At 46.6% G+C, this 17,909-nt stretch overlaps 1 protein-coding gene across 1 annotated transcript in view; it reads left to right on the top strand.

The window, feature by feature from the left end:
* Positions 1-16,294: 16,294 nt before the first annotated feature.
* AZIN1 (antizyme inhibitor 1) overlaps positions 16,295-17,909 on the top strand; it is a 25,508-nt gene continuing 23,893 nt past the window's right edge. The window contains exon 1 of the mRNA XM_042838361.1: positions 16,295-16,490. The gene's annotated coding sequence lies outside the window, so the exon portion shown is untranslated. The remainder of the gene's footprint in view (positions 16,491-17,909) is intronic.

Here is a 17,909-nt window from a genome sequence, read left to right on the forward strand (position 1 = left end):
TATTCTATTCTATTCTATTCTATTCTATTCTATTCTATTCTATTCTATTCTATTCTATTCCATTCCATTCCATTCCATTCCATTCCATTCCAATCCATTCCATTCCATTCCATTCCATTCCATTCCATTCTATTCTAGTTTCATTTACAACTTAGCTGGACATCTAAGCTGAGAGTGATGTGGAAACATTTATTCTGAGGGACTTTCCCCTTAAAGGCAAGCCTGCAGCATTAAAGGTCTCACAAGCTGTGCAGAGGGCTGGCAGCAGTTTCTGAGCAACAGCCAAAAATATGTTCTTGCAGCAGCATTTCCACACTAATACAACAAAATCAGCTCCGCTACATATGGAGTCAGTGAAACCATGTTTTGGCAGAACCCTGAACTCCAACTGCAAAGACGCAAGAGCAGCCATCCTTTTTGCCGTCTTATTGTTCTTTGCCTACGGCAGTGATAAAAATTGTGTCCATATGGTGAGTAGAAGCAGTCCCAATAAAAATATCCTGGGTCCTTATCCCTTCACTTTTAACTTACCCTAGACTTATTCCAATTGCTTTAAAAAGCTGATCTCTCTGCTGGCAGGTGAGCTGCATCGTGCTGAAGTTATGAGTTCAAAGGGAGGGAGAAGAGAAACCCCTGATGTTGCACTGCTGCAGTCTCTCTTTGCTGAGGGGGGAGGAGGGGGGGAAACGAATGCCATGGATATCACACTCTTTGCAGCTGGGACAGAGAAGAGGTTTCAGATGACTCGAGCAAAGGGACTACAGTTTCAGGATAGCACATGCCAGGAAGGACATTCTCTCCTACCTAGCTAATTCTGAAAATATAATGTGCAGCCGCTGGCTGATCCGGGGGAGCCTCATGCTTGCACAGTGCCTGCCTGGCGGTTGACCTAGTTGTGCATGCAGGGAGTCACACACAATAACCCATCTGTCAAGCCACTGCAGAATTCTCTCCCAAACAAGCAAACAAGAAATTAAAGGAAAGCTCCAGCCATGCTGATAAGCTTGTAGAGACACACAGGGCTTGTTTGTTCAATTTGGGATTTGTTTGGTCCTCTCCTTGAACCCAGTGAAAGGGAAGGCTGAGAACAGAGCCTGCAGGAAGACTCAGTGTCTGAGCGCCCACCCTGCTCCATGTCCTCCCATGTCTGGGAATTCCCTCTGCTGTGATCCCATCTTCCTGAGAGAGAAAGGCACTGGCTAACAGGACCAGACTTCAGGGGAAATGTGCACGGCAGTTTCTGGCCAGTTGCTCCCTGGGTAGTATGATGTCCCTAAAGGATTGTCTATAAACTTGCAGGCACTGGTCTAAATCCTTGTTATTTCCAGAAGCAAACTAACACAAGAATTGTCCTGTGCTAGCAAACACACCTTTTTTAGCCCCATGTGTTTTGGGACCATGTAGATTATTCTTAGAGTGGTGTCTTACTGAAGTGTATCTTGAGATGGCTGGAAATGGCCCCATCAGCTCTTCTTACTGAAAATAAGATCCATAGATACCCCTTCTCAGTCTGGCTGTATCTGTGAGGTGAGCACTGCACCTCCTGTGGGATGGTTGTGTGCATCATTCAGCTCAGGGATCTTCAGATGTAGAGCTGTGATCAGCCCTGAGGCACACAAAGCTGATCTGCATGCAGTATGTTCTCTTCATGAGAACGCAGATGAAGGCAGGCTGGCCTTGCTCTGTTACAGCCACATTTCTCAGGATCCCAAAGAAGATCACAGACTCTTTCTGCAACATTTGCATGAGAAATAAATGCCCTAGGGCCCATTCTTCCTACAGGAGACATCAGCATAAATGAGACTCTGCAGAAAATCTCCTTGCCACCTGCAGGACAAAGGGCCAGCACAGATCTGCTTCTTATTTGTAAGGCATTGCACTGCATGCTCAGTAATCCCCCAGACCTACTGTCCCTCCACGACCAAAGCTTTCCTCTCCTGCGACAGTGCAGTTGGGCTCTGCGCAGCAGTGCTGCCAGCAGGTCTCTGCTTGGCTCCTGTGCAGCCCCAGTGAGCTGCAGTATTCTGCTTTCCCACTTCACGCTATGTGACCACCAATGTATTAACAATCTTCTGAGAACGTCAGTGCAGCAGAGCAGTGAACATTTTAAGCTCACAGAGTCCAAGAAATGGGAAGAGGACTTCAGCTTTTCTTTTTTTTTAGCTTTTAATTGTAAGATAAATACCAAATAACATCACTCATTTACTATGCAATAGAAGTGTCATCTGTTAGAAAAGGACAAACAAAGATGCTAATATAATGCAAACTCAATCTGTGCTCCAATACTTGCTACAGCTTCTGACTGGATGTTAAAAATCTGCCACTCTGCTCTTGCCGGGTAACTGCTCTGGATTCTTAGCCAAGAGCTGGCACTGCTGAGCCAGGGTCACTCCAACAGCAAGACAAGGTCCTCCATTCAGCGGAGTGAGGAAAATCCCAAGGCATATGGGAGCAGGAGTCAAGGCAGAGCTGCTGCAGGTTTTCTGCAGTGTTTTAAAAGGGATGCTGTATTATGAAAGCTGCTCCAGAACCATTCTGTCCTATGTCATTAAGTCAGAGGCAGATGGTGGTGGTATGGCAGTAGAGATTGAACCTTCCAGACAACATTGTGCTACATGTTGTTGCTGTGTGACAGATGGCAGCAGACAGAATGGTGTCTGACATGGAAGTATGGATGAAGAAAAGAGGTCTCATTGATTAACTCCGTGCAGGAAAAAATGGCACCCACTGACATTCACTGATGCTTGGTGAACATTTATGGAGACCAAGCAGTGAATGTGAGCACAGGGAGGTGGTGCGTGGTGCGTTTCAGCAGTGGCAGCACTGACATGAAAGCCACATTCTGGATGGCCATGCACAGCTGTCATACCACAAAATGAAAAGAGTCTCAACCAGCTCATCTATATGAATCAGCTAGTGATGATGACTGTGTTGAAAAATAGTGTTTTGTAGCTGAGAATTTGCTCTACCAAACAGTGCTATTGTGTTCTTTATAGCTGTTGTGGTTTCCATGGAAATAAATAGGAGGCATTGCTTTTGGAGCAACCTACGTGTAACAGTTTGTGAACGTGGAAATCTCTCCATTTTTTATTTTTATTTTTTTTTTCCTCCTGGAAGATGTGTATTTAAAAACAAACAAACAAAAAAAGCATCCTGTTGTATGTTTTCCTTTGCAGAGTTCACGAATACAGAAGGGCCTTTTACACAAAGATCTTCCTCTGTACCACATCTAAACAGGGAGTACTTGCTGTGCTCCTGTGGGGCTTGTTCTGTGGAAGGAGGCAAATGCAAGGTTTGGGTTTCTTCCCAAGAATTCGGCAGCCGCATTGCAAATAAGATCACTACTTACATTGCCCATATTTACATAGTCTAAATATCACCCGAGAACGTCAGCTGCGAGAATCTGCGTCACAGACATTCCTTTATCTTACTTTTTGCAATGCACACGTCCAGTCACTGTAAGGTGTTCTTTGTTGCAAATCAAGCGTCAAGCGCAATTAATGCTTAAGTACAAATCTGGAAATGTTTCCAAGAAGGATTTCCATCCTGGAGTTTTTAAATTGCGTTCGCCCTGTTGTGAGCCAAAGCAAGGTTGAAATACAGAGCGGAGGACTGAACAGGCATTACCACATGGTGCTGATTGTGGTTAGCACTGCAATAGCTTTCATTACATGGATCATTTGAGAAGACAGGTAACGTGTGACTGGGCTTACCAAAATGAGTTACTTCTCCATCTATTAGTAACGTGCTGGCTTGTAGGAGATGAAGCTGGAAAATAATACCATTGTAACTGCAATTAGCAGCACACATCTGAAGAGTATCTTGAGCTTGTGCTCCTATTATATTTGGAGTTGTTATGACAAGTTTAACTGTTATGTGGCCTCCGGGGCTGAATTCTGCTTAAATAATAATGATAGTAAAATGTATTTGAAGTATTTTAATGTATTTAATTGATGTATTTTAATGTATTTGAAGCACCTATAAAATTCCTCTGCTGACTGGGGCAGCGAGGATCATCTATGCTTAACTACAAAGGTTACTACATGGAAACATTTCTTTTTCTTTTTTTCAGAAAATATTTCTCTTTCTGACTTCCACCTTACTACATGAACTGACCTATGGTTGTTTGCAGTTGTATATAGCTCATACTGCATGCTTAGGACTTCTTAACCCGAATCACTGCAAAAGAGGAATTTCAATTTTTCCAGTGTCATTAGTTCCAGCTGTAATTTCATGACCCCTCTTCTCATTCCCTGCTTCCCAGCACACACAAAGCAGAATGCAGTTCTTTGAAGCTGGTGCTCTTCTGTCCAAAGAGACCATCTTGGAATGACTGCTAATGCATGCTCTGCTTCATATTCCATCTCCCGAAATACTGCACATTGACTTTGCAGTTACTGTAGTGGATGCTAATATCATTTGCCTTGTTGTTTATGACTTAAGTGAGGCTATTTTTAATGGTGTTCTGGCATGTCAAATTGTAAGCGCATTTTTGGCAAAGAGTGCATGCAGCTCCTGGCTCTTCACACTGCTCAGTCACTTCGATCAATGCAGACACTGCCATTACAGTGACACCTACAGAACACATTAATGCAGCCTTAATTACTGATACAGCTGCTCTGCCAAGAAACAAGCTACACTGCATCATCCAGATGATTCTTTGAGGGCATTTATGCTTATTTTTTTATCCACAGCATAAAACCTCTTGACCGTTTGTAAAGTTGGCTTTCTTAATCACCGTGGACCAACTCCATACATTCCCCTCAAAATGTATTCCCCAGAGGCTTAAAAGACTTCATCTCCAGCATTGCATTGCAGAAAGCTGGATTTCTGGTCTGGCGCTTGGGTTGACTTCTTCCTTTTTTCCACCCTCCAGCTTCTTTGGAATATCAGGATTCTGATCTTCCTGCAACTCAAAGCAGTTAAATGCAATTTCAGGCAGTTTTTCTGCTTGAGGGCATAATTTCAGTTTGCTCGTTATGACAGCCTTGCAGTACAAGTTATTATCTGGCACGGGTAGGTGTATAGCTTTGTATTTTCATTGGAATCTCATTTATTCTCTGTTCTGGGAGTGCTGAAAGCTTAACATGTCATTAGTATTCTTTCTGGTCTTTTGAAAACTATCAGCTGCATCATTATAACACAAGGAAAATGGGTCTCTCTCAAGTTCCCCTCCTATTAGGGCATGCAAACTATGCAAAACCCTCATTTTTGGCCTGGGCTGAAGCAGTTGAACACAGAATCGAACATTAGTGACAACTAATTACACCGTCCGGAGCCTCAGAGCAGCAGAAGAAAACATTGCTTATCAAGGAGGATGAGCCGAGGCAGTGACCTGGTTTTCCCAAGTTGTGCACAGACGATGCTGGGAGCGGCGGCTGACAAGGAATGCTAGTGGTGTCAGGCACAGGGAGCAGCCCCGTCCTGCAGGCAGCACAGCTGCATGTGCTCCCACCAGCCCTGTGCCCAGGGGCTCCTTGGAGTGCTCTGCAAGTGTTCCCTTTGCCTTATGTGTTGCTCGTTTGCTCATTCAGAGTGCCAAGCAAATGTATGTAGATTGCTCCATAAGTAATGCCTCCTATTTATTTCCATGGAAAATACAACAGCTACAAAGAACACAATAACACTGTTTGATAGAGCAAATTCTCCGCTACAAAATATTATTTTTCAAAATAGTCACCATCATTATCTACATGCTTTTGTCAGAAATGTACAAGAGCCAGCAGGCTGGCACCAGAAGTGACCATGGCCTCCTGCTGACACATTTACTTGTGTGGGCACCAAGCAGCCTCCCTGCTGGAGGAGGTATACAGGAAGAGCAGAGCATAAGTTGTATCCATTCCTCTTCCACTGAAAGAAGAAGGCTCTGTTTGCTGGATCCTTTCCACCTGAGAAAAAAGATGGAGATGTCGCTATGCGCAATACATGGGGCTACATAGGGTTTGAATTTTGAGTGGTCCTTTGTGGTCCAGCTGGGAGCTGGACTCAATGAGCCTTGAGGGACCATTCCAACTCGGGATATTCTGTAACTTTCTGACAGGTGGGGTGACGAACACATCTTGCTGAAGTGCGTGGCTGCGCAGTGCAGCCTGCTGCCCCAGGCCTCCTGGCCCAGCCATACTTAACCTGCTAGGCCCCTTTTCTGGAGACAACAGACCTCAAGGAAATGCTGGTCAGGCCAACAGGCTGGCACGAGGCAGGCTGGTATCTGGACAATGGAAGCATTCTTCTGATCAGAATTTAGAAACCAGACAGCTTAAAAAGACAATAACAAGACAGTGCTTTGGAATAAAGGGCCCCAAACACAACAGTGTCTTAGCGGTGGTACTGCAAGAAGGATCACGTGTGCCAAATCTTCTGTTGTGTTCGCTGTTTTTATTCAAGGTGAACAGATTTATGAACACATGATATGTGTGGCAAAGAAGGATGATTTGGATGTCTATTCCATTAATTCTTCTCAAAGAAAAATGGCAAGGTGCCCTTACAAGCCCGTTTCTACTTAGTGCTTGGCAGAAGGGACAATCCATGTTTTTAAGATTTCGCAGTGACACAATATGGCATTTGGAGTGTTTTTAAGTGCTTATTTTGAATCTTTGGTAGATTTTTTGAGCTATCTGTAGGGATCACATCTTTCTAACATCTTCAATGGAACTGAACAACCAAGAAGAAAAATCCCCTACAAAATAGGGAGCAAAAACCATCGAGATCAGAAAAAGAGACAGTGGGAGTAGCAGAGATATTGAGACAAGCAAAAAGTCCCTGAGGAATTGGGAAAATGGAAGGAAGAAGAAACTTCAAGGCATTGCAGCAGAGTGTGAGACCAGCAGTATGGCTGGGGACTGCAGCCAGGCACAGCTGGGAAGAGCTGTGAGAGCAAAGGGCTTGGGGGTGGGCCAGGCAGGAGCACAGCGCCTGCATGTCACTGCATGTGGCAAATTAGAAATCTCAGTAGGCTTTCCATTGTTAGCTGTACCAGAAGACTTCCCACCATGTTGGAGATGTTATGTGTGTCCTGCTTTTGCCACCATGGAATTTCAACAGACATCCAAAGTCTGCCATTCATAAATTATCCCTAATACATTGTAGAAGTGGTATAATTTGGGCAAGCCATTTTTCCTAAGTCTAGGCCCTTATGTTTTAGGCCAGTGGATGATGGCAGCGGTTCTGCTGCTGTTTTTGGTTTTTATTTTGTAAGGCATGGCATTTGCATTCCTCAGCTGCATGAATAAGACAAGGCAAGGGTTGATGTGGAAATTCAGAACAGAGAGTAGTTGGATTAGCTCTGTGGTAAGCAGCATTGCATTTCAAGGGCTAACAATTCCTATGATCAAATAGTTGTATTTTCAGGGACTATATCCTCTCTTCATTAATTTGTAGTTGCCACGATGAAATCATGATAAATCATGATAAATCATCTCAGCAAGGGAGGACAGGGGGGAGGGTTAAGTTAGAATTGTTTGGGTTAAATATAAGAAGATCATCTTGATTTTACAAATTTCCAGGAAATGCACTGAAGAATTCTTGTCACAGACATGAAGGTCTAGTTTTACGGATTCCCTTTTTTGTCACTGTGACACCATTTGGTGGTTGTTGTTGTTCGAAGGGATGATGATGGAAACAAGGCTAATTTTCAGTAAATTTCATGAGTATTCAAATAATTCCATAGCGGCCCATGCAACAGCTGGCTCAGCATAAATGAGAGCAAGTCTTTTTAGAGGTCTTATTAACAGTTTTAAGGAGTATTATGTGAACAACACCATAAAAACATTTAAATTCAGACATTCTACTTAAGAATATACATTCATTAAGTGAATGTAAATTAAAGTTATCATGAAAAGGCAGTGTAATTAAGATTTCTGATTTGTGTAATGATGAGAAGTGTGCACTAAATTCTTAGTTTAAGAATTCTTTGTGAAAGTGATGACTTGGGCATTGACAAGGATGTAACTGTAGATGAAACTCTTTCATAGAACAAGTTTTTGGTTGTTTTTTTTTTCCAGACTTGAATTTGGAAATTATCATTTTGTCACAGTTTCCAATATATTAGATTTGTTACATGCATGAGTATGACCATTAGCTTTGTGTAATAAACAGTTTGTTGTAAGAAATAATGTAGCATATAATCAAAGCAAATAGTAGATCTAATCGCATTCAATTTATCTTTGGCCATGTCCAATCTGGTGTGGAATTTAAAAGGAAACTTTGTTCAAGAATTAAATGGAAGTCATTGAAACCAATTACACTTAAGATTGTGTTTACATGTAAAATCTGAGAAACACAATCCCTAGTTTATTATTATAACCAATCTTCTGAACCCTGCTTCTCCTATAGAAAAGGGTAAGCATTCCTTTGGCTCCTGAGGGCAAACCTGGAAAAAAAAGAAAAAAAAAAAAGAAGCCTGTAGCCCTGTTCTGTAACCAGAAAGAGATCAGGACCAAATCCAAAATGATGGAAAGACACTCTGCTTTACACAATTCTTCCCCACTAGGACAATCAGTTGTGGAACCACAGAAGCCTCCCTGGTATGGTGTTGTTACTCTACCTTGCCTCAGGCACTGTGGAAGGGGGGAAGCAAATTCTGAAATGCACAGGAAAATTATATAAAATGGAGAAGGGTATAGAAAGAAGTTGAGAAGAAGGAGAGGATGGTGGTGTTTTTTGCTAACAAAATGAATTTTCAAGGCTGTCTGCTGAGTGGCATCAAAGAGGAGCATGGAATCTCGAAAATGTTCGTGACCCAGAGAACATGTTCCTGCCACATCAATGCATTTGTGGCACTGTCAGTGCTTGCAGAAATTTCAGTGAGGCTGCATCCTTCTACTTATTTCAAAATAATCCATTGAAAACAATTTGGTGCCTTCGAATCTTTTACTCACAGGAAAATGTATTCTGCAAAGCATTCACTGTTACTTCTTACCATTTCAAGCATGAACAGAATTATCTGCCCCCTTTGCACACAGTTTTTAACAAAAAAACAAATCCTGTTCTCAGAGTTGCAGACCAGTTTTACTGGTGATTCTCATGATGGTCAGACAGATGGTCAGACCCATGGCACAGTGCTCACTGCTGTCAGCCACTGTTTGCCATCCCCAGTTCTGCAGGTCTCCACGAAGAGGGGAGCAGCAGAGCCACAGCCCCTTTGCCTGGCTCAGCGCAGCAGCTCTCAGCAGCTTGTGCCTCCTGCCCACTGTTGGCTTTGTCAAGCCTAACCCTGCTGCCTGTCTGGATCTGCTCTTAGGATCATACCTTGGGTTAGGAGTTGTTAGAAACAGGTGAGAACTCCTGGCTCGGCAATGCATCTTCTGGTTTGAGAGTGCTCACTGGGCCACACATTCTGGCTGCTAGGTATGAAAAAGAGCATCGGACACCAAACAAAAGATACCCAGATTTCACTTTTATTTCCATCTCACATCTGACCCAGGAAATTTCCTCACATTCTTGGGCAAAGTGTGGCTGAAGTCCTGAATAAGATGAATTGGCTCAGGGGACTTTAATGGCAACAAAATTAAAAAGGGATTTCTTTTCCTGATTTTGAGGACCACAGAAAGGATGAGCCTAGAAACAGAAATTACAAGCTACAGATCTTAGAGATCAGGGCCAGCCTCAAGAGAACATCAGGTACATTAACACAGCTTGCTAGAGATCCAAAAATCCAGCTTGATTGCATCCAAATAGGGACTCAAAATCTTGTTGACAGACCATATCTTTAGAAGCCCCAAGTGCTAGCAGCAGTGCTCTGACAACTCAGTGCACAAGTTGGAGCTGTGCAGCTCCTCTCCTTTCAATGTATGTGCAGATCCTGCAGGTCTTTCTGTATGCTCCTCATTGTGTTTTAGGAATAATTATCTCACATTGGTCTCTGCTGCCATACATGGCATACAAGGGTTTTCTTTTCTTTATGGAAAAAAATTCCTTTTGAGGAAGTCTGTCTTAACTTCTAATGCATGCAAAATTTCAGATGCAGAGGGCTGTGAATAGTGCCAGTCTGCTTATCTTACTCCTGCTAATATTAGTAAATCTATTCATGCAAGTAAACAAGATTCATCTTAAGTGGGTCAAATATTTTTTTGTTGAAAAGAAAACAAAGATATTCAGAGGCCTCTCAGATTGACATGAGGTCTCAAGAGATCATTCTCCCCCTCACTGCTCACAGGTCACACAGGATGGCAGAGAGGGACACTGATGAGTGCAGTGTTCCTTCAAGGCTCAGTTGGAAAACTTCCTCTCTGAAAACTGAGGGAACTCGTGCTTGACAAAATGCCCTAGCAGCCAGGGAAGCTCAGTCAAACCGCTGCATCTGCTGTCTGGAAAACACAAGAACACGTGTGTCTTTGGCAAGCTGAAAGGTGAGTGACAAGAATTACCAGCAAGCGTAGGAGTGTGAGAACACTCCTAATTGTGTAGAGCAAGGATCAAATTTGGGAAAGACTACTTATACAAAACATACAGGGCTGAGAAAAAAAAAATCTGGATGGAAAAAAATCCTTGCAAGTGTAACATACAGCAACACAGATGTATGGACAAAAAGCTGGACATGAGCCAACAGTGTGCACTTGCAGCAAGAAGCCAACTGCATCCTGGGCTGCATCAACAGAGGGACGGCAGCAGGGAGATGGAAGGGATTTTTTCCCTCTGCTCTGCCCACCTGCAGCACTGTGTCCAGATGTGGGGACCCCAGCTCAAGAAAGATGTGGAGCTGTCTAGAGGAGGGCACAAAGATGATCAGAGGGCTGCAGCACCTCTCCTGTGAAAGGCTGAGGGAATTGGGCTTGTTCAGTCTGGAGAAGAGAAAGTTGCAGAGAGACCTCATTTTGACCTTTCAGCACCTAAAGGGAGCTTATAAACAGGAGGAAGACAGACTTTTTTACATGGTCTGATAGTGATAGGACAAGGAGGAATTGTTTTAAACTAAAAGAGGGGATATTTAGATTAGATGTTAGGGGGAAATTACGTACTCAGAGGGTGGTGAGGCACAGGCTGCCCAAAGCAGCTGAGGATGCCCCATCCCTGGAGGCATTCAAGGCCAGGCTGGAAGAGCCCTGGGCATTCTGAGCTGTGGGCTGTAACCCTGCCTGCAGGAAGTGGTCTCTAATGTCCCTTTCTATCCAAGCTATTCTGTGATTCTATGATTCCAGTCCAGAAAATACTCCCTCCATTCTGTAACCACTAGTAACAGCACCATACACATTGCTTTAACTTTCATCAGAAGGCCTGGATGGCACGCGGAACACTTCATCTCACTTCAGCACTTGGACTGCTGCATTTTTAAGTTGATATGGACCTATCCCCGTTCATTAGTTCACTCTTCTGGGAACAGATGCCTGCTGTTTATCCATAAGGAAAACTTCATGCCTCTTCACCAGTCTAAAGACATTCATAATGAGAAAAGATAAATTTCACAGAGGCCGAACCCTGAGCCACCGCCTGATCCTGCAGGTTTTCATGATAATCTACAGTACCTGGACAGAAGGAGCTAGAATGTGAATGATCAATACACAATTAAATCTCTACTACATAACAAGTCCAAGTTGTTTCTAACTTGGGCTGAGCTTAGGTCTATTTCTTGATAGTAGGAAGACCATATTCTATTGCAGGTACTTAAAGCTATTGAATCTTCTTGCTGTTAACTAGTTAATATACCGTATGCATGCAGGTTACTGGACTCCACAGTAATGCTCATATTTGAATATTCTCTTTGATAATCCTCATTCAGCTGGTAAGATATCTAGTTCACAGACATTTTCTTTTAGTCTCTGGTCATCCACTCAAGGTTTTTGTAGAGGTGAATGACATTTTAGTAGTGGACTAATAAAGGCTACATCTGTAAACAGCAACTGTGGTTATAGCATATTGCTAGATACTCCCTAAATCAAGACTGATTTTTTTACTTTAGAATTTTCTAAAACAACCAAATTGTGTTACATATTTGTGATACTCTTACACAGTGCTTTGAGCCACTGTTTCCATTAATTTTCTATGCGTCAGATCACCCCACATGCCACTATAGAAGCTATGTCAGTCAAAACAGTGAGCCTGTATATACTCATTTTTTAACCTTCTCTTTGTTCAAATGACTTAGCGTGAGTATGAGATGTATTCTGTAAATATTCACTGCGTAAACCAGTCTAATCCAAGACCAGATCTGATTTCTGCTGCAGCTATTTTGATCCGGCCAATAATTCAGCAAACATAGCTGAGAGGCGACTGCTTTGTGTGCTAAGGCAGAGACGTCTTTCCTCCCACCACCTCTGTGCTTTTAATAATTATGAATCAATCCTCCAGCTGCTTATCAGTGTTTCTTTCCACTGGACAGGAACAGTGATAGCTCTGAACTATGCAGCAATGAGAAAGGTACAAAGATTCGAGTACCAAAAGGAACAGTACTGCCAGCAGGTCCCATTTATATACATTGTTCTACTACATAGAGGCTGCTGGAAATCTGGCACTTCTATAGCACAGTGGGAACAAGGGGTCCTGTCATCTGTCCCCGTGCTCATTTTCCTTTCCTCCTATGCCTGCTCTGTGCACAGCCATTCCTCCCCTACGCAGCTCAGACCAAAATGAAATTTTGACTGCTTCTTTCCTCCTACTGCAATGGCTCGGTGCTCCTGCTGGACAGCTACAGATTGCTAACTGTTCCTGGCACCGGAAGCCTCCGCATGGACGTGAAGCCAAGAAGCCAAGAGAGAAACCATATTGCCAAGTCCAAGTATTCTGAAATTGCAGCAACCTTTTCCCTACACAAAAAGTGGGTTATTATGTGTATTTATCTTCTGCTGCTCCGTGTTTTCAGTAAACACATTTCAAACTCTTCTCTGTGATCATGATTTTATTCTCGATGGAAGCTGGAAATTCTTGCACACCCGTACAATTCCTGCACCTGAGGCTTTAAGAAAAAATACTGATGACTGCAGGAGCTGGCAGCAAAGAGGGAAGAGGAAGAGGAGACGGAGGAGGAAATAATCTCATTCTCTCACCTGCAGGAGCGGAATCTGATCCCTGCTGATGTCTGATGATAGAGAGTGCATCAGAGAGGGAAAGGAAATGGGAGAACCAGAGGCGAGAAGAGGTAGCCCATAGGAAGACATAAAGAGAAGGAAATACTTTGGGTTAGTGGAGAAGGTCATCAGGCTACACAGCCTTCAGACATCTGCCCAAATCAGTTTGAAACTCCTGACCACAGGCTTACCTCACCACTGAGTATTTTTTGCATTCCAAAATGAGAGGTGGGGAAGGGTGTCCTTCCTGCTCCTGTTTATCTGAGTCACACGGATAAAACCTAATTTTGTCTATATCCAACTGTCAGCAGTGCGGGAAACAACACGTGTGGAGGCAGAAAAGGAAACGTGGTACAAGAGCCTCACAATTGGAAGTGAGGGCTGTACCTGCCTTTTGTGCTCCCCTGGCTTTTCATCTTACAGAACACAACGCAAGCTGTTACTCTAGTAATCCATGAAGCACATTGTGCATGCAGAGCCACACAAGGTTACTAACTGAAGGATTAAAACTTAGTGTAGACAAATGTTAATGAAGTGAAGGAATTGTTACTGAACTTCTTGCATTCTGCCTGTGAGTTCAAAGCAGCATTAGTTTTGTGAAGTACAATGATAAAACTACATACACTTTCAAGCTGTGACATCAGTTTTCTACTTCTGCACTATTGTCACCAGTGAAAGTGGAAACACTGCATAGAGTGTGGGTCCTCATTCTGTATGTAGTTCACTCTTGAACAGCGTGCCACTTCTTTTTGTTTCTTCAGTAGATTGGAGAGGATGAAGTTTATGTTTCTGTTTTCAAGTGTTGCTTCCCCCACGAGCAGGAAATCCTCCCTCCCTCCACGTTTTAAAATAGCTGACAGTGCCCCCAATTAATTGCATATCAAACTGAACTTCTTTTTCCTGGCCTATGTGACTGTCCTCCCCTCCTCAACAGTAAGCCTGTTTTCATGTGCACGGTAAGAATATTAAAAACATCCCCTATCTAGCAAAACAAGAACTCCTCTGGGAAGGTGCATGTAGATGAAATGGCAGCAACTGATGTGGCAGTCACATTCCTCATGCACTGCTGAGACATCTTCAGCTACTGCCATCACAAGATAAGAACACAGATAAAATGAATAGTTCTACATGGAACTACTGTTGACCTATTATTTTTTTACTGTTGACCTATTTTTTTTTACTTATTCTTTCACCATCACTAAACTCCTCCAAACTTTTAAACTAAAGCCTTTTCCTAGTTTAAATCCCTTCCAAAAATACATCTTAAAAAATCTGTATTACCTAAGAATATAGCCGTCTGAATGGCTCCTCTAGTTATATCCCTATAACCTTTGTCCTCCCCTCTAATCCTTCCTTGCTTTTTGCCTGTTAATGATTCACATTTATGGTACCCTTGTCCAGGATCTGTCCAAATCTCTCTTCCTATCTCTTTACAGCTTTTTCTTTTTTCTTTTTCTTTTTTTAGTATGTGGGTTATATTTTTGGGTTTTCGGTGATTCCTTTCCTCCTCCTGCACTTACTATTCCAGAATAGGAACTCAAAACAGCAGGCGAGTCACCAATGAGGAGTGTAGCACAGAACACACTTGAGAAAACAGCAGTGCAAACTGTTTATTCCTGAATGCAGGGCTTGTCACAAATGTATGCAAGATGTCCATTGACTTCTGCATTAAGTGCCTGATTTTACTGGCTGATCTGTATCCTCTTAGTGCTCTTATCGGGAAAGATGAGACACCGCACTGAGACTGCATACATTTGTCAGCTCACTTCCTCCTCATTTAAAACGATTCGCAAAAGAGAAGGTGACAACAGATGAAGAGTAAACAAACTCCATCACTGCATTCTGCAGAACTTCTGTCTCATTCTATTTCTGCAGAGATGACAGGTGTGTGTCTATTAGCCACTTTTCTACATTCTCTCTTCTACAAAACTCAACAAACCCAGCTTTACCTTGGAAGAAAAAAAATCCAACCTGCACTAACCCACAGGATTTTGGTTTTAATTAATAAATTAGTGTGTTCTTGGGTTAACAATTACCTTCCAAAACAATTACTTTCCATCCTTTTCTATCTTTTCTTAGCACCTAGGAAGCACTACAACTGCTTGAAGGAGCTTTAGGAACCTGGCAGCCCTGTGTGCTTTGGAAACTAACATGGCAGGACTGTGGGATCAGGGTTCAGTTCTCAGCTCCACCACCAAGCCCCTTGGTGACCTTTACCTGAGCACCCTGTCTCTGAGTGGCTGTTTTCCACCTGCAGCATGAGCTGTGCTTCCTCACAAGGATGTTATGAAGTAATAAGGACCTTAGGATGTGCAGATGTACGAGCACCTAAGCGGGTAGGCTAAATCCCATTAGTTCATGTATTTACTTGTCTTGAAACTCACCTAAGAGTGAGGTGAGTTAGGTCCCTTCCAACCCAAACCATTCCATGCTCGTTCTCCTCCAGTGAGCTTTGCTCACAGCTTAATGCTCCATGTATCAGCAGCAGGCTTCCGTTCCCTTGGTGAAGCAGGCTCCTGGCCGGCTGCGAGGACCCGACCTCTACCACCTGCTCAGCACTGCATGACACAGGCCTGGTCTCATTGCTGTGGATGTTGTTATGGAATGGAGATCCAGGCTGTCACACAAAACCCGCCTTGGGCTCTGAAGGATGCCTCTGACAGCTCCCGACCTGCTCTCTGCATGGAACTACAAAAAGGGCTGCAAAAAAAGGTGGGTTTTCGAGCACTGTCTTCCAAGGGCCCCGATTCTGGAAACAACTCAGCGTCCCGAACCCAACGCCTGTGTCATACACCCTTCGCTCTTTCCGCAGCCCCTGCACTCCCCTTGCCCGGCTGTTCACGGTGCCGTTCCCTGCCATTCCCGAACTGGCGGCTCAAAACAAAAAGCTCCACTTCCGAAGACGCTTCGGCGCCTCAAAGAGCGGCGGACGCGGGTCCCGCTCAGCGCGGCACTCGGGCCCCGAGGGAAGCGGCCGCAGAGCGCGGCCCGCACCTGCCCCGGCGGCCGCCTCCACGTCGGCGGATCGGGAGCGGCGGGGCAGCGCCTCCTCCGCCGCCGGCACGGGGCGGGCGGGAGCGCAGCCAGGCCCGCGGGGAGCCGGGTTTGAGGCGGGAAGGCGGGAGCGGCGACGGCTCTTCCCGCCCCGCAGCCGGTGACGCGCGGTCCCGGCCCCTCCCCGCCTATAAGAGCGCTGCCGGCGGCGCCCCCTGCTCCTCTGCCCTCCGCGCCGCTCCGCCGCCCGCGCTCCGTTCGCGTTCCGCCGCAGCCCCGCGCCCCGGCCCGCTCCGTTCCGTCTCGTCTCTCTGTGTCCGTGCCCTCCCATACCGGCGCTGCGCTGCGCTTTCCCCGCCGGTCGCCCCCGCAGCCTATGGCCCTGGAAGGCGCCGCTGCCGCCGCCTGTATTTCTGCTGTAGGTTCCCACATCCCTCTTTAAAAATTCCGCCTAAAAAGAGAAGACGATTTACCAAATCTTTCGGGCCGTTATCTCACGTGAGTACTGGGGCCGGGGCTGCCCCACCCGCGCGGGGCACCCGGGGGCCGGCGGGAAGCGGGGCCGGGGCTGAGGCTGAGGCCGCCGTCACGCTGCCCGTTCCCAGCCAGGGCGAGCCCGGCTGTCCCCTCGCCGGCGGAGGCAAACGGAACGCGGGGGGGATGAGTCACGGCCGGGGTAGCCCCTCTCCCCTGCCGCTGCGGGGCCGCTGCCGCCGCCCGGCGCTTTGGGGACGCGTCCCGGGGATGGGGTGGGCGAAGGGAGCCGCGGGCGGAGGGTCAGCGGGCGCCGCGCTAACATGGCGGCCGGCCGTGCCCGCCGAGCGGCGGACGGGAGGGGCGGGCCGGGCGCCGGGGCCGCGCTGCGGCCGCGTCGCGCTCCCGCGGGGCTCGGCAATGAGCGAGTGAGGGGGCCGCGGCGCGAGGGGAGCGGGTGGGGGGCTCGGCGGCTTCGGCGGCCCCAACATGGCGGATCCCCGCGGAGGGGCTGCGTGCCGCCTACCCCGTCCCCCGCCGGGGTGGCGGGGGGAGTTCCGTGCCGCCGGTGGGTCCCGGCGCCGTGGGGAGGGCCGTGGGTCCCTCGGGGCGAACGGGCTGTCCGGCACGCTCTCCCCGGCACGCCGGCCCCGCTCCTGTCACAGCCGCCCGCAGCGCTGCGGGCCGCCCTGCCGGCCGCGGTCCCGCCGGTAAATGACAGCCGGAAAGGAACGCGGGGCCGCCGGAGGGGCCTGGCTGCCGCTCAGGGGAGCCGGGGAAGCAGAGGTGCTCGCGGCGTGGCCGAGGCGTCTCTCCTCCGTTTCGCAGAGGCCATGTTGTGTGTCTGTAACGGTGGCCATCCATCCGGGTTCCTTCCCGAGCTGTCACACCTCTCCTCCCCTCACCTGAGCCGCTCCCGAGGTGGCCCCGTGTTACCTCGGCTGTCCCTCTCAGTGCGGCTGATGGCAGCGCGGTGACAGCGCGAGGCAGGAGGCTACGGCACAAGTCATGCGGTGTTGCACAAGTGGCTCTTTCCGGCGTGAGAGCAGAAATGACGGGGCACGTTGCCTCAGCACCAGGAGGAAAAAAGGGGAGTCCTTTGCTCCCAGTCAGCTGTCTGTGGCCAGAGATGTTCCTCCTCCCAAGAAGCAGAGAAGGCAGCAGAAAAAAGCTTGTCTCAAGGATGCACCGTTTCCCCCCTCCTTGGTCAGTCAGTACAGCTGCAGGTTAGGTGCTGCAGCTCCTTCTGGAAGGCTCCTGCCTAGGGCTTAGCCTCCTCAACGCGGCTGCCTCTGATGGTCCTGGTTGCTCAGCTGGCTGCTGCTAGCTGTGCTGTGGCTTTTTGGGAAGCATGGAGCAGAGGGTTGAGTTGTGGCCCAAAGTGAAGCATGAGCGTGGGTGTCAGGGTGTCCCACACTGCTGGTCACAGCAAGCTGCCATCAT

This window comes from Centrocercus urophasianus, unplaced genomic scaffold (assembly GCF_019232065.1).
Source record: "Centrocercus urophasianus isolate 14NV4802_14NV808 unplaced genomic scaffold, USGS_Curo_1.0 seq_11, whole genome shotgun sequence".
In the NCBI taxonomy this organism is placed as follows: domain Eukaryota; kingdom Metazoa; phylum Chordata; class Aves; order Galliformes; family Phasianidae; genus Centrocercus; species Centrocercus urophasianus.